The sequence below is a fragment of the Lissotriton helveticus genome, chromosome 8 (genome assembly GCF_964261635.1).
Source record: "Lissotriton helveticus chromosome 8, aLisHel1.1, whole genome shotgun sequence".
In the NCBI taxonomy this organism is placed as follows: Eukaryota; Metazoa; Chordata; class Amphibia; order Caudata; family Salamandridae; genus Lissotriton; species Lissotriton helveticus.
The window spans coordinates 1,246,198,478-1,246,225,968 of NC_136069.1; the positions used below are offsets into that span (position 1 = coordinate 1,246,198,478).

At 46.9% G+C, this 27,491-nt stretch overlaps 1 protein-coding gene across 1 annotated transcript in view; it reads left to right on the forward strand.

The window, feature by feature from the left end:
• Positions 1–27,491, forward strand: part of HERC2 (HECT and RLD domain containing E3 ubiquitin protein ligase 2) — a 1,611,099-nt gene that overhangs the window by 555,625 nt on the left and 1,027,983 nt on the right.

Sequence of the window (27,491 nt, forward strand, 5' to 3'; positions counted from 1 at the left end):
AATGTAGTTGGTGCTCATGTAAAGCACTCCAATACCTACTTTCGCGTTATTTAAAACTGCCCATAAATAGAAGCGGGGTTGAAGTCCTGGCAACGTGTTACAAATGCAGTTCATTAAAAATTGTTTTTTCTTGTTATTGAGGCCGCAGAAACAGCCAGCCTCGAGGAGCAGCTTCAAGCATGGGGAGTAACTGTGACGGCGAGTAAGCTGTTTTCTGGGCTAGTTCTTTAGATGCTTACCGTGCCGCGGGGACGGGGCTTCATGATAGGAGAATAAAGACTCTGCAATGGACAGAGGCTGGTAATCTATAAGAGCGGCATGCGTGGCATTGTGATAGGAGTTAGCCACGAGGTGAGACATACCCTCCTATCTGAAATGAAAGAAGAGGTAAAATGACCGTGCCTCCAGGAATGAAGAGAGAGATGTAGGCAGACCTTGCTACCTCTAATGAAAGAAGAGAGACCCTGCTACCTCTAATGAAGGAAGAGAGACCCTGCTACCTCTAATGAAGGAAGAGAGACCCTGCTACCTCTAATGAAGGGAGAGGGAGACAGACACCGCTACCACTACCCCTCACGATAGAAGAGAGAGGCAGGCATCACTTATGAAGGAGGTGGAATGCAGAATCTTTTACAGCATACGAAAACGAAGGAGGGCGATGAAGACCCTGCTATTAATAAGGAAGGAATTGGGGACCCACCCCACTAATGTTAACCTGCAATACCGGTCAGTAATTACATATTCATCTTCTGCAGGTCATAACATTGAGCCCTGCAAGGCCAACTCCGATCCCTATGCTTCGGAGGTGGGTACAATGAGCACCATTGAATTGGGCAGTAGTAACACCTGTTGTTTACAGCATCTAGAAACAACAGCCTTGAAACTCTATGTAAGAAGTTATCATTGCTAATAAAAGATGAGGAGGGCCTTCTACCACTGACACAAGAACAGGAAACAGGAAAATAAAAAAAACTGAAAACTGACCCACTGACTATTGGGCAGGATGCAGGCCACACTACACTACAGAATTAATAAAAATCATCACAAAATGACATATTATAGTACATATCCTGCAATCTGACGTTATCATACATTACCGGCTCATTCGGCAATTCGATTAGAACTAATAACCATAAAATGCATCAAAGTAAATAAAAAAACTGCATTTGTCCTAATCCTCAGAGAACCATACAGGTTACTTCAAAGTGATGAGTGTTGGTAAACATTGTAAGCGTAAAAATTCATCAGCGTTAAAAAATTATATATGTCAAACTGCCATGTGAAAACATTCCACAATACGACTATGTAGAATCCATCAAGATTAAAAATCAAACTGCATTTATCTTAGCGCACAAAAAAAACATACAGGTTGCTTGAAGGTGCCAGGTGCGTGTAAGCATTATATACGTAGGAATTCATCAGTTAAAAAATACGTCAATGTGTCACGTGGTCCAATACAATGTATGACCTTAATTTGGAAAAACCTATGACCTATTCCGGCAGAGAGACAAATATCTTTTCGGAAAAGGGCATAATGCAATATCCTGAAAGAGTACCTAAACCCGATCAAACATGAAAGAAAAGTATATAAAGAAATGTAAAACGTATTACAGGAAGAAAAAAAAAACATTATTTCACTGTAGTTGAAACTTTGCATAACAACTGATCAGCAGGGTTATGGCTTCTATTATCTGAACATGGAAGTACTGTGGCATTGTCATACTATATGCATTATTAGTCACTGTACTGTGTTTGTATTAGAATCTTTGACCCATTGGTGGGTGCTCATGAACATCTGGGCAATCGGTTGCTGGATGCCTGTGAGCTGGCCTCTTTCTCTAGATCCTTGTATTGGACTAAAGTTTGTTATTTATTAAAAAGATCGTTTTTCCAGCGTGATCTTCGAATTTATTAAATGATCCATGCAACAGAGAGTTAATGAAGATAAGGGGTGGACACCTATCCATGAAGGAAAGGAGGGCTGGCACAGTGAATCAAGTCATGACTTGTTAGGAAAGTGGGTCACTAGTCAATCGAGGATCAATGCATCAATGCAGCCTCTACAGAAGTCTTTCCTGCTTCCTATCATGCATGCTGTACATACTTTCTTCCCCTCTTTGTTGCACCCCCTGAAATCCCATCTCGCACCCCCTGTGGGTGCGGGCACCCCATGTTGGGAACCAGGGGGTGCAGACCCCCCATGTTGGGAACACCTGATCCGGACACCCCCGTGTCTGCACCATCCTGCGCGCGGCGCAGTCTCTTGCCTTCATCCTTCAGAGGGGGTGCACTGAAGGAGGGGGGAGGGGCTCTTCCCAAACATCTCCTTAGGGCCCATGAATGGCACAAAAACGTTCGGCGACTTTGTTGCAGAGCTGTGAGTGCGTTTCTCCTCCTCCCTTCCTGTCTCTGCAGACTGAACGCTGCCCCCCTCCGAGGGCCTGTCCCGAGCCCCCCTCGGGTCACACTCTACCGGCCGGCCCCACCTCCCTCCATGGCAGCCCCGTGCCGCCCCCTCCCGGCCCCACCTCCCTCCGTGACCTATTTCCAGAGCCGGTGTGAGGTGATGGGCGTCTGTTGTTTCCTGTCTGTGCGTCTGTCTGGAAGTCCCATCCCACGCTGTGTTTCCGCGCCGAGCTGAGAAGCGAGGTGTCCTGTTCCAGCGCTGTGCGAGTCCCTGGGGGGTGGGCGCGCAGCCAGCCATGGTTGCCCCCCTGGAGGTCCTCACACCGGTCCTGTTGGTCCCCGATCGCAAGGGTTTGTTTTCTCACTCGCAGACTAGTTGGTACACGTCACGACTAAAGGCATCACCACGTATTTGTGCCTACTTAGTGGGAAGTGTAAGATATACCAGGAAAGGCACGGAGAGCGGGAGGGGGGTCGGGAACGGCCACACACTGACAGCGGGAGGGTGAGGGGCGGGAACAGACACACACACACGGACAAAGCAACAAACAAAAAAACAAAACACTCACCTGGACATCTTCCGGCAGATCTCTTGCTTCCTGCTCTCCACTCCTCCTCCCGATGACGCGGCGGAGGCTCGGCTGGCTGGGCCAATCCCAGCGCGGCCCTGGCTGGAGGCGGACGGCTGCTTCCTTCGGCTGGCCGGCCTGAGGAGAGGGAGGGAGGGGCTATCGAGCGACTTTGTCACGAGTAACTACTGCATAGAGAGAGAAGGGCCTTAAAAGTCAACAAAGAGCAAGCTGCTGCATAGCAAACTGTGGACAACTCATGCCCTTGCCACCATGAGTGCAAAATGAGTTGCCACGGATATTCGAGAAAATGCATGTTCACCTACACGGATTCAGACGTCATTGTTAGCCATGGTGGTGACGAGTATTTTAAACACGGGCCATCCGCTTACCGAAGGGAGAGAGTATCAATCAAAGTGCACAGCGGGGGGGGGGGGGGCGGGAAAGGAACGGAGAGCGGGGGGGGGGGGGCGGGAAAGGAACGGAGAGCGGGAGGGGGTCGGGAAAGTAACGGACACAGAGAAAGGACGAGGGAAGGCAAGATTTAAAAACAACAACAAACCCAGAAGAAAAAAAAACCGAAACTCCGCCCACAGCCCAATGACGATGCAAAAAGGGTGGATAGCGGAACGCCCAGGGAAAAAATGGAGGGAACGCCCACGAATCTGGTCTGTGAATGACAGACAGATCTCTGTTCCAATGGCTAGCCTCCATTTATGGAGCTAGCCAATGGGACAGGGGGGCGTTTTCCATTCTCCTTACTGGAAATCAAGAGATTTCTCTGGAGGCGGAGCTAAGAGCTCCGCCCTCCAGCGAAACCTAAAAAAAAAATATATATATATATATATATATATATATATATATATAACCACAGCTGTGGTTGAAACGTGTCATTTTCTGCATTAAATACCCTTCGCTGGATCAGTGGGCTTGTGGATATTCCTCTCGTGGAAATTCAGTGATTCTGATATAGAGATAGCGGGGAGCAGCTCACTGTAGCTTTACAAGGCACTACAAGTACCATTAGGCTCAGCCGCGGGCGGGTGATTATTTAAAATTGAACTGCCATTGCTCATGCGCTGATTGGTGTTTGCCTCTGAAGAAATGTCTTGCGGCAAGAAACGCGTCAGGCTATGAACTTGGGCAAGCCTTCACTCCTCAATGCTGTACCCCTGATGAAATAAAAACGAAGAGTGAAACCTACCTGTGTGTTGCTATCCTGAATGGGCAACTGTTAGAGATGGATTTATGACGGCCGGTCGTGGGAAAAGCCCTGCCGCCGTGTGAGCGGACCGAGTGGGAGTCAAACGGCTGCCACTCTATGGACAGGAGGTCGTTGTTATATATATATGTGTGTATATATATATATATGTATATATATATATACTTTTGGATCTGCAAGATATATAATGAATGTTTACATATTGCGAGCTTTGCACGTATTGATGAATTGTACCAATGGCGATTTTGCACATATTGCGATTTTGCACAGGAATTCATGCATATGCACTTTATCAGATTAACTGCATACCCAAATTGTGGTTTTGTGGTTTGTTGGTTTTTTGTTTACATTGCATACTTGCACTTTATAGCAGATTTTGCACATTATGCGTTGATCCTTTAGAGTGAGAGTCCGGGTTAAACTGGTTACATTTATCTAAGCAGCTGTCAATGTTGGTATTTTACCGATATAACAAAGTTTTACCATGAGTGCTTTTAATTCAAATGCTATATATATATATTTATTATTTTTTTCTCATTGTTAAATTCAACAGCCTGTATTTTACGGTAAAATGGGAATGTTTATGGAATCTTTCTTGTATGACTATGTGCAATCACGTGGTGTTACTTTGATTGGTCACTTGCACTTTAAAAATGAGCTTTTGCATTGTGAACGTTGTCATGTGAGCAAGGCTCTACAGAGCCGAAACGTCATGCGATTACTCTGCTGAATAAATAATTCTGCACTTAACTGGTCCGTGTCCGCGAGGTGTTTCGAAAGCGATCTGAATCAAGATGCGGTAAACTTGGATATATATATATATATATATATATATATATATATATATATATATATATATATATGTATGTATGTATGTATGTATGTATGTATGTATGTATGTATATATGTATGTATGTGTATATATATATATATGTATGTATGTATGTGTATATATATATGTATGTATATATGTATGTATGTATGTGTATATATATATATATGTATGTATGTATGTGTATATATGTATGTATGTATGTGTATATATATATATATATATGTATGTATGTATGTATGTACATATATATATATATGTATGTATGTATGTATGTATATACACACATATATATCAAATCTGGCCAGAATCTAATGGAAAATAAGCCGCACTCAACACTGGGGAAACGTTTAGTAGAACGTCTTTAATGGGACGCAAACGGACGCGTTTCGGCTTGTAGCCTTCGTCGGTGTTCTTGCGAGAAATGCGCATGCGCGGGCGCCCGCGAATGCCATGCATGGGCTTTTCTGGGGTGGTGCAGACATCCTTTATGGTTATGCATTTTGATGGATCCTGTCTATTTCGGGGAAAAAGCAGATTCTGCCCTTGAAATCTTTTAAGAACATTCAGTCACAGCATGTTATTTGGGGCTTTCGATCCCCTCCTAGACAGTGTCCTTATCAGTTTCGACCCTTTTGGAGGTTACACAAGAGGGTTGGCGTATAGGCAACACCAGTTCTCCCTATCCCTGCTACAGTCTCCCCAAACCTTACGCAGGGTTTTGAGTATTCCAAAACACATTCCCACAGTCCTTTTGTGGCTAAGTAGGCAACTTGCTGGTCACCAGGGGCACCGATTGTTTCAGTCTACCTCCCCTTGGCATCAACCTAAAAGCTGCTTTAGCTTTCCGTTAGCAGTGCACAACTACCCTGTGGGAGGCAGATTTCAGCTGTTTCTCTCATGGTGGCATTCCAAAACATTCCTGCACAACCAACTGATGGGTCCTCCAGATTGTCCAGCAATGCTGTACTCTTCATTTCCTTTTCAACCGACTCCAGCTTCCTTCTATATCAGAGTGACTTTCAGAGGAGCATCTATCTATCATACTTCGAAAGGTGCGAGCTCTGCTGTTGAAAGGGGCTTTTAAGAGGGTTCCGGGCTGTGAAATATATATGGATTGTTACTTGCGCTATTACCTTGTGCCGAAGATGGATGAAGGCCTAAGCCTTGTTTAGCTCTTCACCCTCTAAATGCCTTCCTTGCAGAAGGACTAATTCAAAATGCTCACTTTGGCCTGGATCTGGGCAACTGGTTTGCTTCCTTGTACCTACAGGTCGTGCTTATCATGCAGTCCACCAGTCATTTCCTGGAGTTCAAGGTTGGCCAAGAGCATTTTCAGTTTTCCATGCTCTCTTTCGGCTTTACCCAGCGCCCCTCCGGTGTTCACAAAAATGATGGGTGTGGTTGCCACCCATCTTCGGAGGTTGTGGATACCCGTTTTCCCCTACCTCGACTACTGGATGTTAAATGCATGCTCTCCATTTAGTTCCAGTACCAAAGTCTCTGAACTGAGACCTTAAACCACACTTTCACAGACTGCGGTGTATGTAATCTCTGCTTAGTGTGGTTTGGTGGATAGCGTCGTCATCGGGTCTTGTCACTTGAGACAAAATGTTCTGAGACTCTGGTATTGAGACTTGTGTTTCATTCCCCCCTTCCTTTTCTGATAGATAACCAGTATCTCTTGAAAGCTGAATGTACCTCTGCTTCTTCTTCCCTCCACTTTTTTAGTATGTACTGCTCGCCGTTTAGTTCTACACCACATCAAGAGAATAACAAAACTTTTGATATCCTTGGGGTTCTCCGTCAAATAGCTCCGAGGCTTCTTGTCCTGTTGACCTCATGTTTCTTGCTTGTCCACTTTTCCTGGTGGCATATGCAGCTTCTGCAGTATGATCTGAGGTCTCAGTGGGCCCAGCACCAACTAAACCCATCAAATGTCATTCATAATTTGGAGGATGCTGCACAAGATCTGCAGTGGTGGCTGCTTGATTACAACCTGACCAGAGGCAGACCTTTTCACTCCCAGAGCGGACATTAGTGACTGATGCATCATTGCTTGTTTAGGGGGATTATAACCAGACCAGAACCTAACCTTCTTCCTCCCATAGCTGACTTTAGTGACTGATGTCATTGCATTTTTGGGGGGGAGGGAATCCTCTGCGAATGATGGAGATTAGGGGACTCTAGTCTCCATTTCGAAAATCACCTCCATGTCACTCTGTTGGAGATGTGTGCCTCTGTAAGTGGCTGACTCACCAGGGCATTTCCCTGTTTGGGAACCACCTGGCAGGATATTTAAAAGCCAGGGCGGATGAACTCTGCTGCCAACCCCTAGCAAATGGCAGTTTCCTTTGGAGGCAGAGTGCCAGCAATAAGGATAACCCTGGCTTGATCGTTTCACCATTGCCTAAAATGCGCAATTGCAGCATTTTTGCACACTAGAGTTCTCAAAAAAGCTCTCTTGGAGATGTTTCCGCCTACAGTGGAGTTTGAGACTCCTGCATGCATTCCTGCTTCTACCCCTCCTGGCTCGAGATCTGAAGAAGATCAAGACTGACCAGGCCCAAGTCATCCTCGTGACTCTGAATTGGGCCAAGAGTGTGGTATCCAGAGCTTCTGGGCATGAGCATCAGTCTTCCTATCCAGCTGATGCTTCAGAAGGTTCTACTGTTGCATCAGCAGGGCAGGGTCCTGCACTCCGGCATCTGTAGGGCTGCATCACCATGCTTGGAAATTGAGCAGTGGCATCTATTTTCCTTCAATCTTCCTTCCAACGTTGTTTATGGGATTCTAGCAAACATTCACCGATCTACGAAATCAGTCTATGCTGGGTGCTGAGACAGGTTTGTGGCTTGAGTTGGCACCCATCAGATTGACCCTCTACAAGCTAAGCTGGCTAAAGTGTTTGTTTCGTTGTTAGATCAGCAGTGACTTGCTTTGGACATTATTGACTGTTTGTTGGCTCTGTCAGCTTTTTTGAGATTGCTGGATCAGCCTTCTTTGTTTAATCACCTCTTGTGATGAGATTTCATATGTTTTTGCCAATGCCTTTTGTGATGCTGAAGGGGGACTGAATTTGGTTCTCACTTTTCCTATATGTACCCCATTTGGGCCAATGCACCTCTATCTATTATGGCTCTTGACCCTGAAAACGGTCTTTCTGGTTCTGTTAACATCAGCTTGTCACACAAATGAGCTGCAGGGTTTCCTGGTCCAGCTGCCTTACACAACATTCTTTGTTGATAAACTGGTGTTGAGAATCCCAGCTGCATTTCTGCCGAAGGTAGCAACACCTTTCCAAGCAGGCTATCACCCTTCTGACTTTTCAGTCTGCCTCATCCCTTGAAAGACTCCATCGTTAGGACCCCAAGACAGCTCTCAGTTTCTACATTGTTCTTACCAAGAACAATCGGATGGACGATCACCCCTTTGTGGTCCCCTCAGGAGCAAAAAATGGCAAGGCAGTGCAGAAAAACTATCTTAGGGTGGATAGGCCTGTGCATAAAAATCTGCTGTGCTCTAGATAAAAAGCAGCCACCCGAAGGATTGAGAGCTTATTCCACCTAGCCAAGACTGCTGCTGCTGCACTAGAACTAGCACTCTGGTACATATTCTGGGTATCTTGCCAGACTATGTGGACATCTGTTCACACGTTCACAAAACACTTTTGCCTTGATAGTCAAGTTAGTCAGGGATGGGCATTTCACCCGTTTGGTTCTGCATTGCTTTATGGTTTGAGCTATTCTAGAGACGCAACACCGAGGGAGGCTACAGCTGTGGTATCTATTTACAAGGTGTTGAATCTGCGGTTAGAAGTAGCCATTCGAAGAACAAGTTCCTTAACTTGGGTAATGTTCTTTCTGGTAGACACTCAATCCTTACGACCCCCCCACCACAGTGTTCAGATTAATGGACTTCTTTTCCCATTTAGAGAACTTCCAACCTAGAGAGATGCGCACTGGTCATGCCAATTTGCTTTACGTGTGAGGGTGCGGACAAGCCTTGGAAAGCAACTAATGTCAGGTCGCCTGCGGGGCTCTTGTAGTGGGGCTTATATGTAATTTCTAATTTCTAATTCTAATTCTAATTTAAAACATTTATAAAGCGCAGCGTGCACCATACGGTTTCTTGGCGCTAAGTAGCCCCCACTTGCCACTGCTGGCGTAAAATGATGTTGGTGTGCAGCTGCACGATGCCACGTATATACAGGAGTACTTATTTTGAGTTTTATGTTCCAGTTTGATACATAGGGGAATATTCACCAGGTGAGCAATCTTCAGTCATACAGTTAGATAGAGGGTCTGCTGGAAAGCGGCTTTACCAAAAGTAATTAACTTATTCCTCTTGGAAGTGGTGCTTGAGGTTTTGCTCATGCTGTTTTCCTCTAACTGTCCAGGATGAAAGATGACAACGACAACACAGCTAAACACTTTCTTCCATCAGGACTGGACACCACTGATTCGGCAGCTCTTGGTATATGGGCACCTGTGCCTTAATTAGACATTTTGCCTGGCTGCACTCAACCGGAATTTCTGATGTGTCTGGATATCATTGATGGATATGCCTTTTGCTTGGCCAAACATTTTGGTGAAAGGGGCGCCGTTGTGACCCTGAAGTGCTTCAGAAATAGCAGAGCTACATCAACCTCCTTGGGATTTTTTTTTTCTGTCCCAGCAGTTCCACCAGCAATAGAGAAGTTTTGGTTACTCTAGGGGGCCTCACTTTTGCCAGTGGCAACCTTGTCAGGAAATGGTGCTGTCATTTTATTTTTTGGGGGTATAAACAGTTTCAACAGTGGAGGATAGCAACAGCAGCATCAGTCTTCTGCCTTCTCTTCTCAAGGCAATGCTTCCTATTCCATTTAGTGTGCCCTCTCGCCAGCTTCTGGGTCCAGTTCTATGTAGAAAGCAGTATTGTATGCTCTACTAGTCCTTGATCACTTCAGAGCAATGGGTTCTTCATAGTGTCAAAGTTAGTTATATCCTTCCCTTTCTTGATACCAACCCCTTAAATTCCCCCTGTTCACACTTGGACATCAGTGGATCACGCAAGATTGTGCCTGAGGCAGAGTGGAGTATTAGTTGTTACGGTACTTTCTGGTCCACGAAGACCTTGTACTTCAAACAGATTTTAGTCTCTATGTTCCTGAACTCCTTCTTCAAGAAGGAAAAATTCAAATTGCTGACCCTCGAACAGATTTTGCTGGCCATGTACCACGAGGCTGGGGTGGCTCCCTGGACATGCAGAATGGTAATTTCATGTGCCAGTCCTGCTGCCCAACAGAAAGTATCTCTGTTTTGTAGTGGGATCACACCACTTCCATTTTACTGTCTTGGTTTCCTGCCTTTCATTTGCCCTTCATGCCCTTACAAAGGTGACCAGGCAGGGGGTGACCACCCTTCTCTGTAGGTTGGGCATTTAGGCCTTCATGTATTTTGACCACTAGCTGTTGAAGGCTGTCTTGTCTTTGCTAATTTCAGACCACCTGCAAAACACAAAATAGTTATTGTCCAACCTGGCGTTTTCAACGGACAATCCAAAATTTCATCTTTAATCTTAACAGACTCTGCCCCTTATTGAGGCTTTTCCGGAGATGGTCGACTTAAAAGGCTTTCCAACTCTACTGGAAGTCTGGGAAATTTTGACCATGATCACAACATTTCAGATGAGACTTGCAGTTCCATATATAATGGTTTTGATGTTATTTTGTCTTCTGGCTTATTTTTCACAATGTGTTCTGTGCATTTTGGCTATTGTGGTTCCTTCTTTGAAATTTGTGTTTTTAGTGACCCCCAACCATTGTGATGCCTTTCAGACAAGATCAGTGTGTCCCAAAATGCTTCTTCGGCTCTTCAGTGGCAGATGGCAGTTCTCCGTACCCCTCCTCGATTTTGTCAATGCTAGCATATGCACCATCTAGCAGCTGTGAAGGTCAGCTGAATGATGTGGAGTTCTGGGTCCTTTATTCTATAGTGGAGTAGCACCATGACATAAATCTGTTGCACCAAGCAGCAAAGCTTGTGGTCTCGTGTTCTCTGAAGGCGTTGGCCCTGGCTGGCATTTACTTGCTTCTCTGCGACAGTAAATCATCTGACATTCCCCCTCTGCATCGGAGTAGATAAACTCAGCCGGCAGCATCTTTATAGTCATGACTTGCTTAGCACCAGGATTGGGCAGCAACTTCGTAGCCTAATGGTGCACATGGTTTGTAGACCTTTTTTGTCAAGCGAGGCTGAGCAGAGTAAAGCTCATTCTGATAACACCTGATTGGTTTTGGAGGGTCTGACACTCTGAACTGTTAACTCTGAGCTTATGCTCTTGACTTCAGCTTCCTCCGTCCAAGCAGCTGGGGGAATGTACTACATCCGTATCTCCATACTGTACACCTCAATGCATGGACAGTGAGTTGCACCTACTGAGAAGTTTCGGCCTTCCACCCCTTCTGACAAATGTCATTCTAGCTGCTCACTGCCACTCTACCAAGTATTTACATTCTGGCAATTGGGCGCAATTCGCCACATTGTGAGAGTAGAAGTAGGTCGATAGAGGCCAAAATGTTAAAAAAAAAAATTGTTTATATTGTACTTAACCTAGCCAGGCTTTGTTGCAGGCAGTGTTAAAGGTTGATTATCGCCCCTTGGGCCTCTCCAAGTTTTACTGATCCGCCCTCATTATTCAATTCATCAATTGCGATGAGTTCCTAAAAGGTCTTTCACATATTTTCCACTGCTCTCCATTATTCTGTTGTGGGACCTTAATTTGGTTTTAATCTTTTTGGTATTTGCTCCCTTTGAGCCTCTCCAGAGTTGTGCTCTGAAACTTTCCAATTTACATCGCTGCTACGAGTTGTCTCAATGAGCTGCAGGATGGAACTTACGGCATCTACATCCTTTCTTCTGAATGTGGTGTCACCCAGTGTTCTTTTCCTCATGCAGCCATCTAAAGAGGAGAGGCTACACCCGTCGGACCCAGAACATGCTATTAACCTCTTTATTGAAATTATTGATGAACACTACAATGTTGATGATCAAATGTCTGTTGGAGTCAGCAGTGCAAAGATAGCAACGGTGACCCAGAAGCAGACCTTAACTCTATGGATGATCCTTTGTGTTGTTGCCCGGGTTCGAATCCCTTAGAAAAAACAGAAGACAAGAGGCGTTTAGCGAAACAAGAACAGTTTGTTTAATTAAACAATTTGGCCGGGAGAACAGTTACAGGCACGAGGTCTGAGGACTGTCTCCATTTACATTGGGTTTGTGTTAGTCTGGTCTGGCGTACCATATATTGTGAGGAATGTTGGTTGCTGCCTTAGTCATAAATTATTGGTCAAACGGTTACCACAGGTGGGTCTCAACCTTGTGTGGACACCGTATGGCCAGTGGTGAATGTGTGCAAATGTCCGGTAGGGGGAGCTTGTGATAAGTACGTGTGCTAGCTCCTGATTAGCTATGTGTTCCTAACTTATGTGGCATCTGACTTTATGGTGTTTTTCTAAGTGTGCATACCCCCTTGGGCCAAGAGTGCTTTATTGGGAGCAATCTCCCCCTAACCATTGTGATGTCGCTGTGCCTATTTGTAGGATTGATCAAGAGTTTCCTGCCTGTTTGTTTGCCTGCCAGCTATGCATCCTCTCACCTGTGACCCATCAATCCGGAATCCCGGGCCTAGTTCCCAGGGCCTGCCTGACTATATACTCCTGTGTCGAGGTAGATGTGGAGTTCAGGACGGGTGATTTTATTAATAACAAAAGTTAATTTTTATCGATATCCATATTAAAAGTGTTATGCCTTGACCAAAAAGGGTCCTCCTGTGGGCCTTCAGCCCCATTCCACCTGAGTGTCACCACTGCAACTCTTCCACCGAGTATTCCCCTGTTGGACATCTGCCAGGCAGTCATAGACTTCTGTCCATACTGGTATTACTGCATCAGTTCACAAGTCTGCAGACAAGGTCACTTTGCCAGCTCTGTTCTGCTGAACTACCTCGTGGAACTCCACTCCTTTGACCCACTTACTTGGATGGCTCATTATTATTTTTGTTGCGTCTGCCTAACTGATGCTGAGTTTCAAGACATAGTTGCATTCCTTTTTATATTTGCATAGCTGTCGATGAGAGCCAATCAGGAGTGCTTGGTCCTCCATAGATTCAGATAAATCCTGTTTATTTTTCACAGTAAGGAAAGGCAGTCTGTAAGGATAACTGTTTTCAAATCCAAAAGAATTATAAGATGGATATCAGTGATGTCAGGATCCAACTACAGACACAGGACTGTTCTGGTGCTAGCCAAGTAGTGATAAAATATGCAGGATAGAGTTCCACGGCAAATTAACTACAGAATCAGCAATTGATTTAGCTAACTTATGGTTCTACATTGTAGAAGTTATGAGGTTTTTGTTTTTTCTTCCAGTGATCTAGGTACTTTAGAACCTTGCTCATCTTTGCTATTTTTGGTCTACTGTACTTGGAGATTCTGTTTGCAAGTCTTTCAACAGGTGATGCCATTTAACTCTTTTTTTATTACAGAGGCATAGTCTACCTTTTTGTAAAATACATATTCTGATGGCCTACATTGATACTTTCACCAGATTCTGAATATTAAGTTTGTACTTGAATGATGATGTACATTTATTATTTGTACATATCTGTTGAATGTGCAATTCTATATGTTTGACATTGTGTACAGCAAGTTATTTGCATGACCTTTGGCACTTTTTGTACTTTTTTTCTGTGCATTAAATTGCCTTTACTCACTTATTACTGGGGAAGTGCTGGTTGGCTGTCGTCTCACTGCTTTTTCTCTCGTCAGCTGCCTGCCTCGCCATTTTGCCATTTCCAATCTCCCTCATTCTCAACTACTGTTACTATTTCTCTACAACATGTCCCTATTGCCTTGGTTCTCGACCTTCACCAGTACTGAAACTGCAATCCATTCGGCTGTGGGTCACCAAATGGAAACTAAGTAGGGTGCACTCCTCTTGTATGTAATCTCACACTGCCCAAGAGCCTTTTATTTAAAAGCATAAGGTAAAAATCCTCTAAGTTCAAATGCCCTGTCAAACATGGCAGAAATAATGGCATCACTACCCTAATCATTTGTTGAGTCTTTGCTTTAGCATAAAATGAAGGTGATGGATTTAAGCTCAGCTTTTTGTTTAAACAAGTAGATTTAAGTCTCTGAAAATGACGTTCTGGTAGTACTTTGTTGTAGCTGATGTTTTTTTTTAAACTCTTTTTATTGACAAAATAACAATAATACAAAATAAACAAGTATCAGGTGAACCACAATTTTCTTATCGTGTAGGTCCGCGTGTCCCATGTACAGAATCACTTACAACTATTTGCATGCGATGGGATCATGGGGATTCTTGTGCCTCTGATACCGCTCGTGACTCCGGTGGTTCACAAATTTCTCCACGGTGGCTATTCCACGCCCCCCAAACCCTCACCCATTTCTCCGGGCACCCCCTGGCCACATACAGACTTTTCCCTAAACATACACCAGTCCAAGTCTTCGGCCCATCTGGAGACCCGAGGCGGCTGACTCGCACCCCGTAGCTGAGCAATATTTCGATTTGCCACCATGTATGCAAGCGTTGCCCATTGCCTCTGGCTCACACTCAGATCTGTGGGTTCCCAAACGTTCAGTAAACACCTCCGAGCTTCCGGACGCATGGCCTCCCCCAGTACCTCTTTCATCTCGTCATGAACTTTCATCCAGTACGCCTGAATCACCCCACAATGCCAAAGAATATGCATGAAAGTGCCAGGCTCCCCGCATTCCCTCCTACAATCTCCGCTCACCCCATACGCACCAACCGGGGTCCTGTGATATATGATCTGTGCAAGTTCTTTAGCTGCACCAAGCGAAGCCTCATCTGAATCGCCACTACTCTATGAGAGGAAACTGCCACCACCCAATCCTCGTCGTCTAATTTCAGCCCATCTGCATTCCACTGCTCTCTAATACGTCCCAACGGGTCCTCCATATTAACTAATTTCTTGTATATTTCTCAGGAAGGTGCCCGTCAAGTACTCGATCTTCAAGAGGGGAAGGAGAGCATGTCTCACCTGTCGGTATCGATAATGTTCATTATCGTGCATACTGTACTGTTGCTTAAGAAAGTCAAACGGGAACTTATCTGCTCCCCACATATTCTTTATCTGGGCAATCCCTATAAGTTCCCACTTATCGAACTCCTTGGTTTTCCACAAGCTCCCGAGTCTCTCCGAATTAAACAGGGGGGTTGCCAATGTCAATCTACCCTCCTACCCTAAATATCTATTAGCGGCGTGCCACTCCAGTACTACATGTGCCGTTGGGCCTGTCAACTCAAATCGCCCTGGCTTGGCGTACAAAGCTCTGTTAATATCTCCACCCGGCGCCAGTCCGCGATCCATGGCGTATCCCGGTCTCCAGGGGGACCACAGACCACATGGTTCACAGCTGCTAATTGCGACGCCCAATAATACTTTCGTAAATCTGGGAGTCCAATTCCCTCGTCATAACACGGGAGGGTTAATTTCACGAATGCTATTCGGGGTCTGCCATCCCAGAGAAGTTGTCTCTGGAGCACCTCGATCTCCCTGAAATAGGAGACAGGCACTGGGTCCATTGAGTTCTGTAGTGCATCCAAAAATCGAGGCAAGGCCGTCATCTTAAAAAACGCCGCCCTTCCAAGCAATGAAAGCGGAAGGGCTCTCCAGCGCTCCACATCTTTCCTAAACCTGCTCAAGGGGGAGCCCGAATGATTGATGTATCTCAGCTTCGGGTCCATCGTTATATAGATACCCAGATATTTAAACCCTGTCAACTCTATCTGAATAGGGCATGACTGCGGAATTACTGGGGGCCCGCCCGCCAGAACAAAAAGGACAGACTTCGACCAATTGATAGCAAACCCAGAGTACCTGCCAAAAATGGCAAGCACATCCAGGAAACAAATCAAAGACGCTCTGGGGTTGGTAAGGTAGAGCAATATATCAGTGGCGTACAACGAGATGTTATCCTCCCAGCCTGGTGTCCACCTCAAGCCCCGTATCGATCGATCCCACCTGACCCATGCTGCCAGCGGCTCCAGCTCGAAAAGTAGCGGGGACAGCGGGCATCCCTGTCTCGTGCCCCTCTCCAGTGAAAAATCGCTTGATCTGCAATTATTAACTACCACTCTGGCTAGGGGATTAGTGTATAGCAGCCGTACTCACCCAATAAACTCTCCTCCAAAACCCAGCTTTGCCAGAACCGCAAACAGATAGTTCCATTCAACCCTGTCAAACCCCATGGTGGCGTCCAAAGACACCAGGACCGCCGGCTCCTGTATTTTCGAAGAACCCCCAAGAATCCCATGCAGCCTCCGCAGGTTCAGAGCCGTATTACGGTGCGGCACGAAGCCGGACTGATCGGGGTGTATGAGGGTTGTGACCACTTTGACCAATCTAGTAGCCAGCAGTTTTGCTAAAATTTTGGGCTCTGCATTGAGAAGCGAGATGGGTCTATAAGAAGAGCACTGCGTCCTGGGTTTACCTGTTTTATGAATAACCATTATATTTGCCACACGCTGGTCGTAAGGGAGCTGGCCCTTCTCTTTACTCTCCAAGAACATAGCATGGACATACGGGGCAGGCTTCTGAGCATTCAACTTATATAACTCTATCGGTATCCCGTTAGGGCCAGTCGCCTTACCGGATTTTATCCCCCCGATTGCCCGTGCCACTTCATCGTCCGTGAGGGGGGAGTCTAAATAATCCTTATCTGCAGATAACCCTGGCATGACAATATCTTTGATCATTTCACTGTTCTCAGCCTCAGTAAATCCTCTGCCGGCGGTATATATACCCTTGTATTACTCTAAAAATGTGTCAGCCACCGCTTGTGGGTCCGTCAATATGTCTGAATCGGTCCCCTCTATCTCAGGTACCAACCTTGACACCCGCTCCTCGTGTTCAAGCCACGCAATCAATTTACCGGCTTTATCTCCATGCCCATATATTCTGCTCTGTATGGCTTCGTTTTGAGCTATTGTTCTATCTCTAGCTAGGCCTCTATATTCATCCTGACGTAGCTTCAGATGGTGGATATCCTTCGGTGCTGACGTTCTAGCCACCCTCTCCTCTAATCTCACCACTTCATCTTCCATCTTAGCCACCTCAGCCTGACGTTTCCTCTTCTTCCCCGCTACCAAGGATAAGACCTCTCCTCTTGCCACTACTTTGTACACTTCCCAAAGGGTCTGTGCCGATTCAACAGTACCCTCATTTTCCCGAAAATAGCGATCTGACATCTGAATAACCTCCTTTTTGCTAGTCGGATCTTTTAATTGCCATGCACTAATAGAGGCCACTCTGCCCACCGCAGTCTGTCCAAACGCGAGATGTAACCATAGTGGAGTATGATCGGATATACCTCTACCTAGCGACCGTACCTCCTGAACAGTGGGCGCCATAGCCTCTGGTGGCAATATGTAGTCTAGTCTGGACAAACTCTTGTGTGCCGCTGATATGTGGGTAAAATGTGTTTGTGTCGGGTTACGTACACGCCAACTATCCACCAGTCCCAATGTCTCAAGGAAGTTCGAGAGCCATCTTTGCGATGGTTGAAGTGCTCGCGGCGGATTCCTATCGGCCTCCCCGTCTAGCACCGCATTAAAATCACCCCCCAATATCAAAAGGCCAGTAGGCAAGGTAAGAAACACAGTACTCAGGTCGCGGAAGGTGTCGGACTGTAGACCAGGCGGTACATATATTGACAAAAGGATAACTGTCCTTCCCCATACTTGTCCTGACACACCAACATACCTACCCCTCTGATCGAGCCATGTTGACTGTATTGCCATAGGAAAGGAATTCTTAACCAAAACTCCCACCCCTCTGGAGCCAGTAGTAAATCCAGCGTGTGCCACTTACTTATAGCCCCCTTTATGGAGTGCCATGCAGCGGTTACCCACAAGGTCTCTCTCTTGTAATAGTGCCACATCTGGGACATGCCTTCTAATGAGCTGATTAACCACCCCTCGCTTAATCTCCCAGACCAATCACGTTCCAGCCTAGCACCTTCATCCCTGACTAACCTGCGTCATCGGACCCACACAAAAACCGCAGATCACCTCATTCTCACCTGATGCAAAAAGAAAAAAGGAAAGAATAACACACCATACTACTACTCCTCGGTCTCCTAACGAAAGGAAAAAAGAAAAAGAAAACAACCATCATGCAACAACTTTCCTTTCCCTCCTCCCCCCACCCTGCACCCCTGCTGGCGGCTTTCGCCAACCCCCAATTTGCAGTATGCCTGTCGCCCCATATTCTAACTAACCAACTATCTAAAAGTAGATCTGAGGAGGAAGTCAGAACCCGTATCCCCGCCCCCGCTTATAGGATATTATATCTTGCGCATGTTATAACTCTCAATCTCAAGGCGCATACCCGAAGAAATGTCTCGCACGTGGCCCCCCTCCTCCACAAGACCATAAATCACAAGTGACGGCTGTACTCATCATTCCTGTTCCTGTGAGCCATCTCCATCCTCGCCGCTCCACCTCCGGGGCTCCCCCCGGGGAGAGGAAGACTCTCCAACCAGTCTGAGGCAATTTCCGATTGTCAAAGAACCAAACCTTTCGTTCAACCTCATCTCGCAACTTAGCAGGAAACATCATGGCGTATTTAAATCCTTTATCTCTGAGTCGCTTCTTGACACCAGGGAAACTTTGCCGCTGCTTCTGGACTGTCTGAGTAAAGTCTGGAAAAAAGTTAAGGGTGGAATTCTCATATTTCAGGGGGCCCCCGGATCTGGAGGCCTACAGGATAGCGTCTCTGTCCCTAAAGTTGAGCACCCTTGCAATCATTGGACGAGGTGGGGCCCCCGGTCGCGGCCTTCCTCCCGGGACTCTGTGTGCCCGCTCTATCGTGAAGAAATTTCTCACCCCTTTCGGTTTCATATGATTAAGGATAATGTCTTCCACAAAAAGGTCAGGGGTCAAACTCTCGGCTTTCTCCGGGATTCCAGTTATGCGCACGTTGTTTCTCCGGGCCCTTCCTTCGTATTCATCCAGCTTGCGGCTCGCCAAGTCACTAGAGGCATCAAGGTTCCGAACCTCCTGCTGCAGCTGCGATACGTCATCCGTCAGGCTCGCAGTTTTGATATCTAACGACTTCACTTTCTCACTTGTTTTGGTGAGATCAGCTCGGATTAAGGTGACCTCTATGGTCACAGTGTCTAACTTGTGGTCCAGTGACTCCATCTTCTGCCCAAGGGAGGTCTTAACCCCATCTATGGCGGCCATTACGTCTTGCAGTGTGGGTTCCAATGCAGGGCCCGAGGACTCATCACTCCTGTCTTGTAATCTTCCCGACCCAGGAGGCGAGCCCCTGGGCTGCGTATACTGGTCCAACTTATTGGTTTGGACGTAACGAGACCCCCTAGTTGATCTGGACTGCTGTTTCTCACCCTCCGGTTTAGTCGCCATCTTAATTCTTCACTCGGACAGTTCCAAGCCTACTTTCACTTCGGCCACGACAATAGACCACCAGACCACAATTATACCCAGGCCTTCACCAATCCAATCTGTCTGGTCTAGCCCCTGTATAGACTCCAGGCCATCCACGCCCGTCTCAGGCGTACATATGCAGCTCCACCGCCGAGGATCTCCCCACCACAGCTGACCCAGTTCCACCAGCCCGCTATCTCCTGAGCCTGTATTTGCGCCGCGTGTCACTCCACTTCTCGCTCACCAGTGCAATCCAGTATTCGTTGTGGACCAATCCTCCGTGTTTCCTATGGCCCCCTCGCTGTGCACCCACATCATAAGCCATACACCTCTATGCGGACCGCGTATGTGGAGTCGCTCCCCGTCTACTCTCCTTATTGTAACTGCCGCCACCTGCTCCCGTCTCGTCGAACTATTATATGTCTTACTCACTTCCCCCATAGAATGCACCCCGTCCGGCAAGCGACCACCTTCCTGGGCCGTCGCCCTCCTGGGGCATACACTCTGTGTTCAACTTATACACAGTTCAAGTCTTCTTCTTTCCCCGGGGGGGAGGGAACGTGAGCGGGAGGGAAGGGGGGGGGGCTAACTATTGTCTCTCACACTGCACACCAGTAGTTCACACTCCATGGATGAGGGCCCAGCACCATTAGACGCGGCTCCAAACTGCGGAGTCAGGCCCCGAATCCCCAGCCTCCGGGACCTCCAGCAATATACTGCACCAACCAGGGGTCACAGGTCACCGAGGCGGCCCCCCAGGGTGTGACATCTCCAAGCTAGGACCAACCCGGCGCGTCTCATCAGAACTGCGTCCTCGCAGCACTGCGTCCCCTCCGGCCCCTGCTGATATCAATGCCGCTGGCAGCGGATGAAATCTGCTGCCTTACAAGGGTGTGCCCCAAAACACCACTCTTTCCAAGTCTGGCCAGACACTCTGTATTCCTCCGCCCTCCTCCGTCAGGGCCGGGCGCCCCCCCCCGGGCTCCACCAATAGCCACCAGTCTGTTTCAAGGGCCAAAGGGGGGGGGGGGAATGCTCCTCTGCACCGCCCCCGACACACCCCCTCACCTGCATCAGAGCCGCGGTCAGTGATTTTTCCAGACCCGGGCGCGACCGACAATTTTGGGTCGCCGCCCCGGGTGTTGTCTAACTCGCGAGCCCCCGGCTCCAGCCGACATGGAGGCCCGAACTTCAGGGACGCGCCGCCTCGGCTTCCGACGACCTCGTAGCGGGCCCGGAGCGGTGTCAATGTGCACCGCTTCTCCTCCGCTAGCTGGTACCCCCCACGGCACCACAGGAGAACTTCAGGATATTGTGGGCCAGGCGCGGGTCTCACGGAGGCACCGGCCTACGTGGCCATCTTTGATGCTCGCGTAGCTCCTCCGTAGCTGATGTTTTTAAGTGCTCTGTGGCGTTTTGGTTTTGTTTGTAAAATGTCTACTGTATTTGGATGCATAACTTACTAGAAAATAGCTACATTAGCTCAACTGTAAAGCAAATACACAAATGTTCTGTTGCAGCTTTTTGCCTTTCCTGGCACGTCTTCACCCTCCCCATGCCATATATTACACAAGCTCTAGACTGTAAAGTACACTTATAGGCGTTCCCTCTTAATAGTCATTTTCTTCTCTGCTGGGAATTAGTTCCTCACAGATTTGCCTCTAATATTGAAGCTAGCATGAATTGTGATGTCCTTCTATGTTCGAGGCAAATGAGCTGCAGATTGCACACTGTGCATAGATTGCCACCTAGTGTTGGGCCCGAATGTTTGCGGTTTGTTGTTGTCCTGAAAAGTTCTTTGGAAGTCACGAGATAGGTGACTCCTCCTCAGGACCACATTGCGCATGGGCATTGGCTCCATCCCCAGATTGTTTTTTTTCCGCCATCGGGCTCGGATGTGTTTCCTGCGCTCCAGTTTAGAACCGATTTCCTTCGGCGCGCAATCCTCACCCAGTTCGACGGCATTGTTTCGATCGCGCTACATCGGCGCGATTCTCTACCACTTCGAAGTCTTCGATTCCGGTCGTCGACGAAGGCCTTCGGGCCTACCTGGGCCTTGCTTTCTGGCTCATGGAAAGAACGCCATTCAAGAAGTGTCCTCAATGTGGGTCGAAGTTTCCCCACACCGACCTACATGAGGTGTGCAACCTTTGCCTCTCACCGGAGCACGAGGCCAAAGACTGTTCGGCGTGTGCCTCATTCCGCTCCAAGAAAACCATTCGAGGCCGACGAGCTCGGAGAACTATGGCTCGCTCGTTAGCTTCGATTCCTGACGACATCTTCGAAGAGGGCGTCAACGTGCTAGAACACCAGCACGCCGAAGAGAGTATCGGATCCTCAGATGCCGAAGACTCCGACGTCAAGGACATCTCTCCAGCTCAACGGGTCGTAAGTAAGACTGTCGACCCCAACCCTTCCCCGACACCCTCAAAAAAGGCTTCGGTCACACCCTCACCTTCGGGCCTGGGTGCACACCGAGACACTGCTTCCCACGCCCTGCCTTCGGGCAGGTGGCTCGGGCTTGAGCCGGCCTAATCCTGGTGCCAGCAATATACCGACACCGAAAAAGAAGCCATCTTCCTATGCTACGCCGACCGTTGCTCCGACACCTAAGCACACGGCGCCGAAGACTGGCAGTGGCTCATTGATGCCGAAACCGCACTCTGAGCCGAGTAAAAAACCGCCCAAATCGCCAGATTCACACACGTCGGAGCCGAAAAAACACCCGGAACCGAAAAAAACGGTTCCGGTGAAAGACATTGCAAAAGGGCACACTCCTAATCCAAAAGACTCGACACCAGCTACCGACTTGGTGCCGAAAAAACCTACGGAGCCTAAAACTTCGACGCCGAAGGATTTGCCCCACGCAGAAGAACTTTTTACACCTGATCCCAATCAGAAAACTCTTGTAAAGGATCCTAAAACCTGACAATTGACTCTCAGCTCCAAGAAGAGACCACTTGAGGCGTCCGCACCTCCTCCCCCTCCAAAGAAGAAGGACATTGCAATCTCTCTATTAAGGGTCCCTTCTCCACAACCCCCCTATTGTTCCTCCTCCTACACCTCCTCCACCACATCATTCACCTACACCATCTACTAATCCAGATGATGATGCAGACACAGATTCTGACGATATAGGTGGGTGTGCACATGACCCAGCAGGCACCAATAGTCCTCCTCAGTCACCTAATCCATGGGATGATTACAACACCCCCTGATGTGCCTTACGTCCCACAAGATGATGTATACCCTTCCAGACCTTATCCACCAGTGGACACTATTGGGTTTAACCTATTAGTCCAAAGAGCTGCACAATATCATGGGGTGGATGCAGCGGAGGAAGATTTCCTGTGAGACACTTTTAATAACACACAAAGGTCTACTGTCATTTTACCAATGCTTAAGGGTGTCATCAAGCACTCAACAGAGGTTTTTAAGGAACCTGTCGGGGCTAGGGTCCTCAATCCTCTCATTGAGAAAAAATATAAAGCTGCCCCTACAGATCCAGTTTATATTAAAGGTCCAGCACAATTAGATTCTCTAGTAGTGTCTAATGCACGTAAATGTGCTAATTCCCAGACATCAGGTGAGGCCTCACCACCAGACAAAGAATCTAAGTTCCTTGACGCCTCCGGCAAGAGAACAGCGCACAAGCAGCTAACATCTGGAGCATTGTCAACACCCAAGCGTTGCTGGCAAGATATGACAGGGCACATTATGATGAACTAGAGTCCATAATGCAGCACCTACCAGACAAATACAAAAACAGGGCTAATGAACTTATACAGGAAGGTAAAAATATCACTAATACTACCATCCGTTGTGCCCTAGACGCTGCAGATACCGCCTCAAGGGCAATCAATACCAGCACCCTACTATGTAGACATGCCTGGCTACGTATTTCAGGATTTAAACCTGAGGTTCAAAACTCCATCCTTAATCAGCCATTTGATGAGACACATTTATTTGGCCCAAATGTTGACGTGTCTTTAGAGAAAATGAAAAAAGACACTGATACAGCAAAATCTATGGGAGCCTTGCAGCAGCAAGGTCCCAGACCTTCCTTTCGTCGCTCATCATACAGAGGCAGCACAAGAGGCTACTCCTCAGAGAGTCCCTCCACTTCCTACAAAACCCCTGGTCAATCTATATCCACATTCACTAAGGGCTACCAGAAAGGGGGTTACAGGGGTAACAATAACAAATGCAGAGGCAAAAACAACAACTCACGCTCTGCCTTTACCCCTACCCAATGACTTTCCTCCCCTTCCCCCCATCATTCCACTCCTGTGGGGGGAAGACTTCAACAATTCCTGCCTGCCTGGATCAACATCACATCAGACGGGTGGGTGCAACAAATTATTCAGTCAGGTTACTGTCTAGAACTAACATATACCCCCCAAACATACCACCCAAACAGCGTCCAATGTCACAAGAACATCTATCACTGTTCAAGCAAGAAGTAGTATCCCTGCTAGAAAAAAAGTGCAATAGAACCAGTTCCTCTGCACCAACAAAACAAGGGGGTTTACTCTCTATATTTTCTGATTCCAAAGAAGGACGGCTCTCTGAGGCCTATTCTAGACCTCAGACCGCTAAATATATACATACAGTCAGACCATTTTCACATGGTCACACTCCAACAAGTCCTTCCGCTCCTGCTGCAAAACAACTTCCTGGCTACTCTAGAACTCAAGGACGCATACTTCCACATTCACATTCACAAGGCTCACAGGAAGTATCTCAGATTTGTAATAGACGAGCAGCACTATCAATTCAAAGTACTCCCATTCGGAGTTACAACAGCACAAAGAGTGTTCACCAAGTGCTTAGCAGTAGTGGCAGCGCACTCACGAAGACAACACATCCATGTCTTCCCGTACCTCGATGACTGGCTCATAAAAGCCAGCTCATACAATCATTGCGTGGAACACACTCATACCACCATCCAACTGCTCCACAACTTGGGGTTCACAATAAACCTCACCAAGTCTCATCTACAGCCATCCACAGTACAACAGTACCTCGGTGCCGCAATAAACACCTCAACAGCGCTAGCTTATCCCACTCCAGCAAGGATAGCCAGCATGCAAACTCTTCTGACAAAGTTTCAACTACGGAGAGGCCAAATCAGTCTCAAAAATGCCACTAGATTGGAGCGAGATAACTAAGGATCACACACTCACTTAGGGTGAAAAGGAAAGCCCTCACACACCGACCTAGTCAGTGTCATGCTTCATCATCGGGCCCCACCAAAGAGGCCGAGTGCCTCTTTGGTGTGCTACAACGCCAGAAAGACTGCGGAGCTGGTTGTGTGAAGGAGGACGTGTTGTGAGGGTGAGTTAAATTAAAAGTGTTAGGATAAATACAGACTGACTAATGTATCTACTGTATTTATCTGAATTTTACCATTCCTAATCCTTGGCAACCAAATTCAGACACATAATACCTGTTAAATCGTGTCTTAGGGATCATTTAATAAAAAAAATTTTTTGATACTCGTTTAGACACTTTTAATTTAACTCACCCTCACAACACGTCCTCCTTCACACAGCCAGCTCCGCAGTCTTTCTGGCGTTGTAGCACACCAAAGAGGCACTCGGCCTCTTTGGTGGGGCCCGATGATGAAGCATGACACTGACTAGGTCGGTGTGTGAGGGCTTTCCTTTTCACCCTAAGTGAGTGTGTGATCCTTAGTTATCTCGCTCCAATCTAGTGGCATTTTTTAGACTGATTTGGCCTCTCTCTTTTTGTTTATCTACATTGAACCGGGGATTGAGAGAAGCCTTCTTGACTCTCCCTACCTCTCCCATTGTTGTTTTTTGTAAAGTTTCAACTACAACACTCCCTCCCAGCAAGAGTGTTCATGCAACTCATAGGGATGATGGCCTCTTGCATCTTCATAGTACCCCATGCAAGACTTCAGATGCGTCCTCTCCATGAATGCTTATCACGTCAATGGAACCAGGCTCAAGGTCACTTAACAGACCTAGTGTTGGTAGACGTTCAGACTCATCGCTCTCTGCAGTGGTGGAACACCAAAAACCTTTCCAAGGGACGACCGTTCCTAGAGCCAGTTCCTCAGATAATCTTGACTGCGGACGCATCGCTCTCCGGCTGGGGAGCCCACCTACTGCAACACACCATGCAAGGCAGGTGGACACCACAACAAAAATTACTCCACATCTATCATCTGGAGTTACTAGCCATATTCCTAGCACTAAAAGCTTTCCAGAAGCAAGTAGCGAACAAAGCCATGTTAGTCCGCACAGACAACATGACAGCAATGTACTGCATACAGAAGCAGGGAGGCACACACTCCCTGCAACTCTCTCAACTATCACAGGACATAAGGAGGTTGGCTATACCTCAAAACATATTCCTCCTAGCCCAGCATTTTCTGGGAGTACAAAATACTATAGCGGATCTGTTAAGTCGTCAAACGCAACATACCCACGAGTGGGAACTTCATATGCAAGTTCTTCAACCATTCTTTCAGATGTGGGGACAACCTCAAATAGACTTATTTGCCACCCACGAAAACGCAAAATGCCCAAGCTTCGCCGCCAGATATCCACACCCACTGTCAAAAGGCAATGCGATATGGATGAATTGGTCAAACAGATTTGCGTACGCCTTTCCACCTCTACCACTCATGCCACTAGTAGTATACAAACTACAGCAGCATTCTCTGACCCTCATTCTAGTTGCTTCAACGTGGGCCAGACAACCGTGGTACACCACACTGCTACAACTGTCTGTGGTACCGCACCAAAAACTGCACCTGTCTCCACACCTCTTAACACAGAACCGTGGAGAGATCAGACACCCGGAACCAGCTCAGCTCAACCTTGCAATCTGGCTCCTGAAGTCCTAGAATTTGGATATCTGAACCTTCCTCCAGACTGCATGAATGTCATTAAAGAAGCTAGATGTCCAACCACTAGGGCATGTTACGCGGCCAAGTGGAAACGATTTTTTATATATTGTCACAACAACAATATTGATCCCCTAAATGTGTCTATTCAACACATCATAGGATACTTACTGCGTCTCCAAAGATGTAACTTAGCCTATACGTCTATTAGACTACATCTTGCTTCAATAGCAGCATATTTGCAAAACAGACATCTATCTCTGTTCAGAGTGCCTGCCATTAAAGCCTTTATGGAAGGCCTTAAAAGAATAATCCCTCCCAGAGTACCGCCTTTGCCTGTGTGGAATTTAAACGTTGTTCTCACACGGTTAATGGGACCTCCCTTTGAACCTTTACACAGATGTGAATTACAATTTTTAACATGGAAAGTTGCTTTCCTAGTAGCTATTACTTCTCTGCGGAGAGTTAGTGAACTACAAGCACTAATCATCCAAAAACCCTTCTTGCAAATGCATAAAATAAGGTAGTTCTACGTACTAATCCAAAATTCCTGCCCAAAGTCATTTCTCCATTCCATCTCAATCAATCTGTGGAACTGCCCGTTTTCTTCTCGCAACCACAGTCAGTAGCAGAAAGAGCTCTTCACACATTAGATGTCAAAAGAGCATTGCTATACTACATAGAAAGAGCTCAACCTTTTCGTAAGACAAAACAACTTTTTGTGTCTTTCTCGCCACCACACAAAGGAAATCCCATTTCAAAATCTGTGATTAGCTAGATGGATTGTCAAATGCATACAGATTTGTTACCACAAAGCTAAACGTATGTTATCTGTTCCTCCTAAAGCCCACTCTACAAGAAAAATAGGGGCTTCAATGGCATTTTTAGGGAACATTCCCCTAGATTACATCTACAGAGCAACTACATGGGCTACACCGCACACATTCACAAAACACTATTGTGTAGATGTGCAAACAAAACAACAAGCTAATGTGGGCCAGGCTGTTCCCCAAGCATTATTCCAAACTACTGCAACAGATAGGGGTGGTCGCCGCTAAGAGTGGGTACTGCTATACAATCTATGCACAGTGTGCAATCTGCA